The sequence below is a fragment of the Marmota marmota genome, unplaced genomic scaffold (assembly GCF_001458135.2).
Source record: "Marmota marmota marmota unplaced genomic scaffold, marMar, whole genome shotgun sequence".
Lineage (NCBI taxonomy): Eukaryota > Metazoa > Chordata > Mammalia > Rodentia > Sciuridae > Marmota > Marmota marmota.
In genome coordinates, this window is record NW_025999842.1 from 33,839,283 (window position 1) to 33,848,605 (window position 9,323).

Here is a 9,323-nt window from a genome sequence, read left to right on the forward strand (position 1 = left end):
CACTAAAAAAAGCTGAATGTTCTCTCTGATCAGTGGATACTGATCTGAAATGGGTTAGAGAATGGGAAAAATGCAGGAACTTTGGGCAAAGGGAATGGAGAAGAGGGGAGGGGGTATGGAGGCAGGAAAGATGTATGTCTGCATATATGGTGCGACACTACAACCTGTACAAACAGATAAATGAAAAGCTGTGCTGCAACTGTGTACAATGAACCAAAATGCATTCTGCTATCATATATATCTAATTAAAATAAATAAATAAATTTTAAAAAAGAATACACACACAAAAAAAGAATAAGTGTAAAACAGCCAAGTAATACATTCAAAGTTTTGAAAAAAAAATTGTAAATGTAAAATTTTATGTCCAGTAAAAAATATTATTCAAAAGTAAAGTCAAAATAAAGATGTGAGCACACATTTTTAAGAAAGAAAGCTTTTTAAATGGCAACCACTGATGAAGGCATATAAACACATTGCTGCTCTGCAGAGGAAGGAGCTTTAAAGATCACTTGCTAATCAGAAACAGTATTCAAGAAATTTATAAATGTCTTTGTACATGCAGTGTTTCCAGGTGGGAAAAGCCTGCACATTCAGATATAGTTTACTCAAAGAATAATGCCTTCTCTTGTAAGTTGATCAAAGTTAAATCAAAAGTAAATAAAAGTCACTGTTAACAATCAGCATTCCCTGGCAACTTAGGACTCTGGATTTCTTTTTCTGAATATCTGCCCAGCTGTCTCAGATTGGTTTATGATTGCTGCCTCTGTAGATATTGTTGACATTCTGTTTTATATTTTATCTTTACTTGGTGTTAAGAAATGCTACCTGAATTTCTTTTGAATTGTGTAAGTTCCTACTTATCTACTTAGTCCAACTGACTCATTTATTCTCTTATCCAATTCAGGAAAAAGAAAAGATCAATCTAACAGCATATATTTAAAATATATGCTAACATTTGCATAAAATTAAGAAAGAATTTTTTATTACCTGAAAGTAATATTTTTTAAAGAACACAATATTTTTGGTATGTGTGTGTATATATAGTCCTGGAGATCAAACGCAAGTCCTCGAACATGCTAAACATCCACTTTACCACTGAGTTATAGTCACAACCCCCACAACTAAAACTTAAATATCTATTCCATAGTTCTCATTTTCCCCAACCATACCTAACTCTTCACCTCTAAACAGATGTTCTTCTTGTCTTCTTGTTAATTTATTGAGTTAATTTATCTCTTTGAGGAGATAGAGGCTACCTTTCATTTGTAGGTTCTATTGTTTCAACCCATTCTTTCACTTCATGTCCTATTAATTATTAAGACTGTGTGAATTTACCTTGCCACTAACACCTGACTGATTTCTTAGATGAATTGGGTTATCCAAACTTCTAATATTTGCATGATTGGTGACCCAGGACATAGACCTCTATTCAGATTTACCTCTGGTAAAAAAAGAAAACAGAGCTGGAACAGAACTTGCTTGTCAGCAGTATTCAACCAAAGAATTTTTACTGTTAACTATCACATTAAAATTATATAAATGCATTGTATACAATATGAAACAAGAATATAATAGTTTCAAAGATGACATTTTTAAGATATATCCTTCTTTAAGCCAATTCACAAACCTTCCATAAAATATCTTAAATGAACTTGTTTAAGAAAATAAGAGAATTGTCTTTAATATCATAATTATCACTTTTTAATATCATAATTGGAAAACACTACTTTAGGAGCTAATATTATATTCATTAGGAAAAGTATAAAGGAACAATGGATATTGTGTCCTAGTTTATATGCAGGTATAATGAGAATTCAGAAATATTATATTAATGATATTTTTATAAAAACACATATGAAATGAGTTAATTTATTGACATTTCAGATGTTCATGCATATAAATTAATTTCAAATAGCTAATACATGTAGGGTTTACCCCAAGAATTTTGTATGAACAGCAATTAATTTATTATATAGTTAAAATACTTTTTTCTTTAAAATACTTTAACTAGGCTAGGTATAATGACACATGACTATAATTTCAGTGACTCGGGAAGTTGAGACAGGAGAATCACAATTTAGAGGTCAGCCTCAACAATTTAGTGAGGCCCTAAACAATTTAGCAAGACCCTATCTCAAAATAAAATTGAAAAGGACTGTGGACTTATCACATGAGTGGTAAAGCACCCTGGATTTAATCCCCAATAAAATAAATAAATAGATAGATAGATAAAATACTTTAACTGAATTCACTTGTATGAATAAAGCATAAAGCCCTAATTTTCTGAAATAAACTTGACTAATTATTTTTAAATCCAGATGGCAAAAATATATGAACACTAAATTTCACAATAATGTTGCAATAAACTTAAATTTACATAGTGCTTGTGCTTATTGAAAATGTTTTTTTGAAAGAGCACAATATAGTAAAACATAATTTGAAACTTTTTTCATAATACTATCCCAGAGTACTTGCATGTATTGAAAAATCACTTGGTAGTGCCTTAATATGTACAATTCTGGGAGTTTTCTTAAATATGTTAGCTAAAAATACTCAATTTTTTTAAAAAAAGTTTTGGAATGAATATTTTAAATGTGAGTATTTTTAAATAGTAGATTGTCTAGAATTTAAAAAACAGTCAATTATCTAAGTCAAAAATATTGGAAAACATGATTTACATTCCTTGATATTACAAACATAAAAATAATGGTTACTTCTGATATTTATGTTGTTAGTCTCAGAAGGTTTTGTGAACAAAAGTGATAACCAGCCAATCTTCAAATTAATCATTTCACATTGTTTTAGTAGCCTATTGTTCTCAAGCAGCAGTGATGTTAAAAACAAACAAATAATGTAAAGTCTGGTACTCAAAGACAAACAATTATAGAGCTACTCTGATTGTAGGGAATGTTCTGTGTAATTTGAATTAGCAAATTGAAGTGGGTGTCTTTTTCCAAATGTCCATTAATGCTAATGAGCAAAGAAGCACAGAGTACTGGAGCTCCGCTAATCAGGAGTTGTCAATGGTGGGTCAAAAGAACCAAGTGATGGAGGCAAATTTTATATACTTAGTAATAAGTAGGAAATTATTATGTATGATTTTATCTTAATTGGTTTGAGAATTAATTGGGTGATAACAAAAGCTGGCATAAAGCTTTTCATTTGAGTAGAACAATTAAAAACCCCAAAAGGCTTGGAGTTGATGATAACCACTCTACTGGATTAACTTCTAGCTATAAAATCAAAAGAGATTTATTATTTATCTGAAAATTGAGTTAATGTTAATGACTAATGTATATTACTTAGCTGGGTACATTTCAACTTTTCAAAGCATGTTTCTGTGGTCAAGGTCAAGTCTGTATAAAATTGATATAATAGTAAGCGATTTCCATGATGACATTTTTTTCTCATTTACATCAAAATTGGAAAAGATAACAAGACATAGTATTTTTTACCTCTACACCAAGAGCTGAAATTTTTCATTTTATCCGTCATCTGTTCAATCTGCCATACTAAAACTATAATATTGGGCTCAAATTAGAAATAAGAACAATTTTAAAAAATCCTGTCATTTGTAACAAGATAGATAAACCTGTTGGACATTGTGTTAAGTGAAGTAAGTCAAACACTGAAAAAAAAAAAAAAAAAACACTGGGCTTTTCACACATATGTGGTATCTTTTTAAAAATAGAATTCAGAAGCAGAGAGAAGAGAATGGTGGTTACCAATGACTAAAGAAGTAGAAGATATTAGCCAGAGGATATAAAATGTCATATAAACAGGAGGAATAAGTTCAACAGATCTATTGTATAACATAGTGACTATGGTTAATAATAATGTATTGTATAGTTGAAAATAGCTGGGGCTAAATTTTGTGTACTCACGACAAAAATGATATGTATGTGAGGTTATGCTTGATTTAGCCATCTCCATTATGTATACATATTTTATTTGTCAATTAGAAAGGAAGAGAGAATTGATAAGGTCCAATTATCTTAATCTTAATTTCTAAAAATTTTATTTTATCTTTAAATGCTGTAGGAATAGCTAAGAAAGGTAAGTCTAGACTTGATATTTATTACAAGTGAAATATTTGGGGATGAACTCTAGTTTGTCAGTGACTGATGACATAACGTTCATTGTCAGTTCATTGTCAATCAACACTGTTCATTTATTCCTAGAATCCTAAGAAAATATTATAACTATAGAATGACTTTTAGTCACAACTGATTTGCATATATTTACAGTGCTGATCAAAGAAATGTATTTCTAGTATAATCCTTAATTAATTAATATTCAAAAGAAACATTAACTCTTCTCCTAGCTTTTGTCAACTAATTCCTTACTAGATAGTACGAATTCAATTTGCCTACATTTTTTATCTTTTCAACTTTCAAAAAGAAGAGGCAATGTTTTTCATGTCACCAGATTGTAAAGCAGATTATTTAGACAAATGCCAAAAGCCTTAAGTACTTATGAAAGGATTAGTCTCAATTTTTAATATAGTACTCAATGTGTATTCTGTTTCCTAAAAAGAAATGGAATTTTAATAAAGATATCTTAAAGTAAAAAAATGTTTGCTTTAAATTCAGCGTTGAACCCACTTGAATCAAAGTGTGGAATATGATATGTCAAGAAATTTGTAATGTTTTGAACAACCCACAATAAAAAATTAAAAAAAAAAATAAAAAAAAAATAAATAAATTCAGCGTTGATTTCTCTTCCTTTAAAATAGGTTTGAAAAATTTGTTTTCTGTATGATTAACGGTCTTAAATTATATTTGTGAGAAATTATTATCCAGGTAGGTAAACTGTATCTTACACTCACACTAAGAAAATATTGGTCTCCAATGGAATTTTTTGAGTATATCTACGCGGATAAAAATAACAGAGAGTGAACACAGTAAAATATCAGAAAATATACTATATAAACAAGAAATGCTGAATTTGTGCTCTGAAAACTGTTTCAAGTATGTGAGCTCTTTGTATTACCAACAGTGTCTTCACAATATCATAGTCATTCAGCAGACTTGACAAGCTTTGTGTGACTGAGGAAATTTAAAACTACTTTGAAATTCTCTGAGCGACTCACAGATACCATCAAAACATGCAGCTATAGTATCAAGAACTGTTGAAGAATTATGCTTTTGACATTGTGCCAAGAAACACAGTGAGCTTCTTTCTTGTCCATTATCAAGCACAGGTCTGCACCCAAGCCTTTGGGCGAGGCAGCTCCATAGATATTTCTCCTACATCAGCTTACTGCACTGGTTTTAAACCGGAAAAAGCCTCTTTCTCAGCCTAGGGAAGCAACCTGATGCAAGCAGAAAACAACAGAATGCACAGGCAGAACAACTATCTCTGTCATTAGCCAGCAAATCCAGGAAAGCCCCCAGCATTTGGACTTTACATCTAGAAAATGATGGGTGTTAACTTGCTGCTGTCCCGTTTAACACTCCAAGAGCTGGTTATGCTTCAAGTCAGTCAAAAGTACAGCTCTTAGTACAAGGAAGATGACCCAAACTAGCTTTTTCTAAACTGCAGAGTCTGTTAAATGGAACAAATTGCAATGGACCAGGAAGTAAGGGAGAGAAGAAAGTAAGAACAATAGGGAAAAAAAAAAGCAGGAAGAAGGAAGTAAGCAGACATTTTTTGTTTTTATTTGTTATTGCTTTGATTTTTTTTCCTGACTGTCCTAAATTGAGCTGTTCTGATTGTTTTCATTGTAATTTGTTATATATAATTTGTTATATATGACAGCAGAATGCATTGCAGTTCATATTACACATATAGAGCACAATTTTTCATATCTCTGGTTGTATATCATTACCCTAAGTACATGTATAAAGACAGTGACTATACTTTGTATTGATTTTTTATTTCAAAGGCAGGAATTGGAATTCCATATTGGACATCTTAGAGATCTACCTAAAGGCTGTGGTTCACCTGGCTGTGTCTGTCTTCATTGCTTTAATTGCTCAGACACCTTAGACAAATCCCTCCATAGTTATGGTCCTGTCCCATTGTTCTTTCTCATAATGACATCACTGCCCAGAAATACCAAAAACTTCAATTTTCAAATTTTATCTATCCCTAAGTCTTGACTATTTTCCCCCCTCATTAAAAACTCCTAAAAATCACACAACTCTGTCTACTCCTGTCATTCCCGCCTGTCATATCCACTTTGCTGGACTCTATTTGCCTTTCCCAGTAAAACCTGTCTCTATTCTATAGCCATTTAAAAACCCATGCCAATTATATCACTCTAAACTTAAAGGCTGGTTGTGACTTCCCACTGCTCTTTAGATAAAACCATATTCACCCAAAATGCTATCTATTAGAACTGTCTGAAATCATGAAAATGTTCTCTGAACATCTCCAGCCTGGTAGCCACTACCCACAGTGGGTCATAAGCACTTGTAATGTGACTAGTTAAAGAACTAAATTCCTAAGTTGATTTAATTTTAATCAGTTTAAATTCTAATTTAAATAATCACATGGGCCAATAACTACTGTTTTAGGCAGGATAGCTCAAAATGTGGTCCACATTGTGTAGTCACTCCATAAATATTAACCGAATGAAGTGAGTCTTATTTCATCACTTGGTACTCTTAATTTGATTTGAAATTTTCTGGGAATATTTTCAGCAAATCTTTGTGTAAATGTGAAGCATGCAAAATAGCAACCAAAAAAAAAAAATAACTTATAAAATTGCCTGACCTCCTCTCAGACCAACAAGGAAATGGAATTTGAAAACGGCCTTAGTATTTAATGGTAGGATGATCATCCACAAACACCTGAACTGAGAACTCAAACACACTGATTATTTGTATCTGATGTGCCCATTACAGCCCATCCTTAATATTTAAGTTGAAAAATTAGGGGGAAAATCTCTCATGATTTTCTCCATCCACCTGAGGTACACAAATCCCTTTGCTCTTTATATTTTAGTTTAATCCCCTTTCAAATCACTTGTTCCTATAATTGGCATTTTTATCTACTTATGTGCTTCTGCTTGTCCCCATTTCACACTTGCCGTCAGCATACTTTTCTGGAGCTTAGTACCTTCAAAGAGCCGTGCACAGTTCTACTGTAACTTAGACTCTTAAGCTTCTTTTCTATAGTCTTTAAGTTTTAATCTTTTTTCACCCCATCGTGACATCTTCAATCCTAATTCCACAAATAAATCTTGCATTTTTGAGGGAACAGGTTTATGGGGCAATCTGTGCATTTATCCAGCTTGCCTCCCACCTTGAAGACAAAGGAGTCATCTCTCTGAATTCTCTGAAGGGCATGTAATACTGAATCTACATCTAGATGTCTGTCTACACAAAATGCTTCAGTAATCTATTCATTATAATTCCACAAAGAACTAAAGAATTTCCATTTCACAAGGATTCTTTTTTTCCCATATTTTGTATTGATGATTCTAATGTTCATAATGATGGAATTTATTGTTACATACTCTTACATGCATGCAATATAACAATATGGTTTGGCCAATCATCCCTAGTATTTCCCCTTTCTCTCCCCTCCTCCCTCCCCTGATCCCTTTCCTGTACTCTACTATTTTCCTTCAATTCTCTTTAGTCTTTCACATGTATGTGAAAGTATGTTGGGAATGTTCACCTTCTTCTTTTCTCAATGTAGCCCAGGGTATGGGTGCATAATAATTAGTAGGCAAAAGTATGAGCTCCATGTAACACCTTTGCTGTTATCTAACTGTTTGAGTCTAATCATGTGTTAGTCAAGAAAAAAAGTTCATTTTGGCTCACAGTTTCGGAGGTTCTGGTTCTTTGTCAGTTGGCCTCAGTGCTTTAGGTCTGTCGTGAAACAGCATATCATGTCAGGAAGCATGTTAAAGCCAAACTGCTTACTTTGTGACCAGAAAAAAAAAATGGGGCCAGTGTTCTACTATCCCCTTCAAAGGCATGTCACCAGTGACCTAATGACTTCCCACTAGGCCCACCTCATAAAAGTTCCACCACCTACCAATAGGACTACCCTAGGGACCAAGCCTTTAACTCATGGGCCATCGGAGACTTTCAGTACCTTAACTAGAGCACATCCCATCACTTAAAAAATAGTAACAATACTTACTAATACTAAATCAGTTTATTCAGTTTGAATGCCTATTTATCATAAATTTGGCAAATATAGGTTCCTATTTCCTCTTACTGCTAAGATTTGATTTGGCTTTTCCTCCAAGGATTCCTGAGGCTAACTATACGGTTCAAGCCCATAATTCCCAGGTAAAATGATGACTTGGTCCTTCAGTGACTTTACCCCATCATCTCTAATCATCTAGAATTATTTTTATTGACTAAGTCCAAGTACCTAGTGTGACTGGATTTCAGATAACTGCTAGGTCTCTACCTACTCTTCATTACATGGTCGATTATTCTCATTCTCTTCTATGACTGAAGCACTAATATCTACATGGCAGGAAGCATGGCTAGTACTTTTCAGTCCTTTATTGTACTTGTCAATCTCCAAACACTTGTCTTATTTTGAATGGATGGGTGTCTTGGATCTCACATCTATCCTCCAATAATTTCAAATATTGAGTATCATTTTTTTATCATATTACATTCTTTTGGACAAACTACACCTAAGTTTGTCATCATGCACTAGATCACCTGGTTGTCATTGCAGAGACCAGCCACCATAACTGGTTAATAATCTGCCCCTTTTGTTCTTGTTCTCTTCTATCCATGAGCAAAGGCTCATATTTCCAAAGCCCATGCCTCTCTCTCTAGCCCAACAGACGTGTCCTGTTAGGATGAAAAATTCTTTATATAAACACAAGTAAGAAAAATTAGAAGGGGATAGGTTCTAGTTGAGAAAATCTGGGGGAAAAATAAACTGTTTTCTAGTATAATATCACCATTAGCCATTGTATATATTATATAGATGAAATTGTAGTAGAAAGAAAACAAAAAATGTTCTAGCAGTAATTGCTGATTTTTCACTTTAAAACTGAACTCAAATAAGTTAATTTGGTGGCACATATTAAAAAAAAACTGCATTCTTACACCCAAACCAGCACTTCCACTAAATACTCCTCACACTGCTCACAAGTTCTCTAGGGTGAATGGAATAGTTTCTGTATTCTGCATTAACCTAATGACATTTGAACAACAACTGACCTGGAAAATCTGGAGAACACAGTCCTATAGGTCTAATAGCTTTTTAAGGTGAAATGTCTATCCTCCATAGTGGCAGGCAACACAGGTTTAGCAGCAGATGTCTTTCAGCCTAGCTGCCCCAGAATCCTTAAAGTGTCAAGGGAATCGCTCTCGACCAGGCCTGTGTTTATTCAT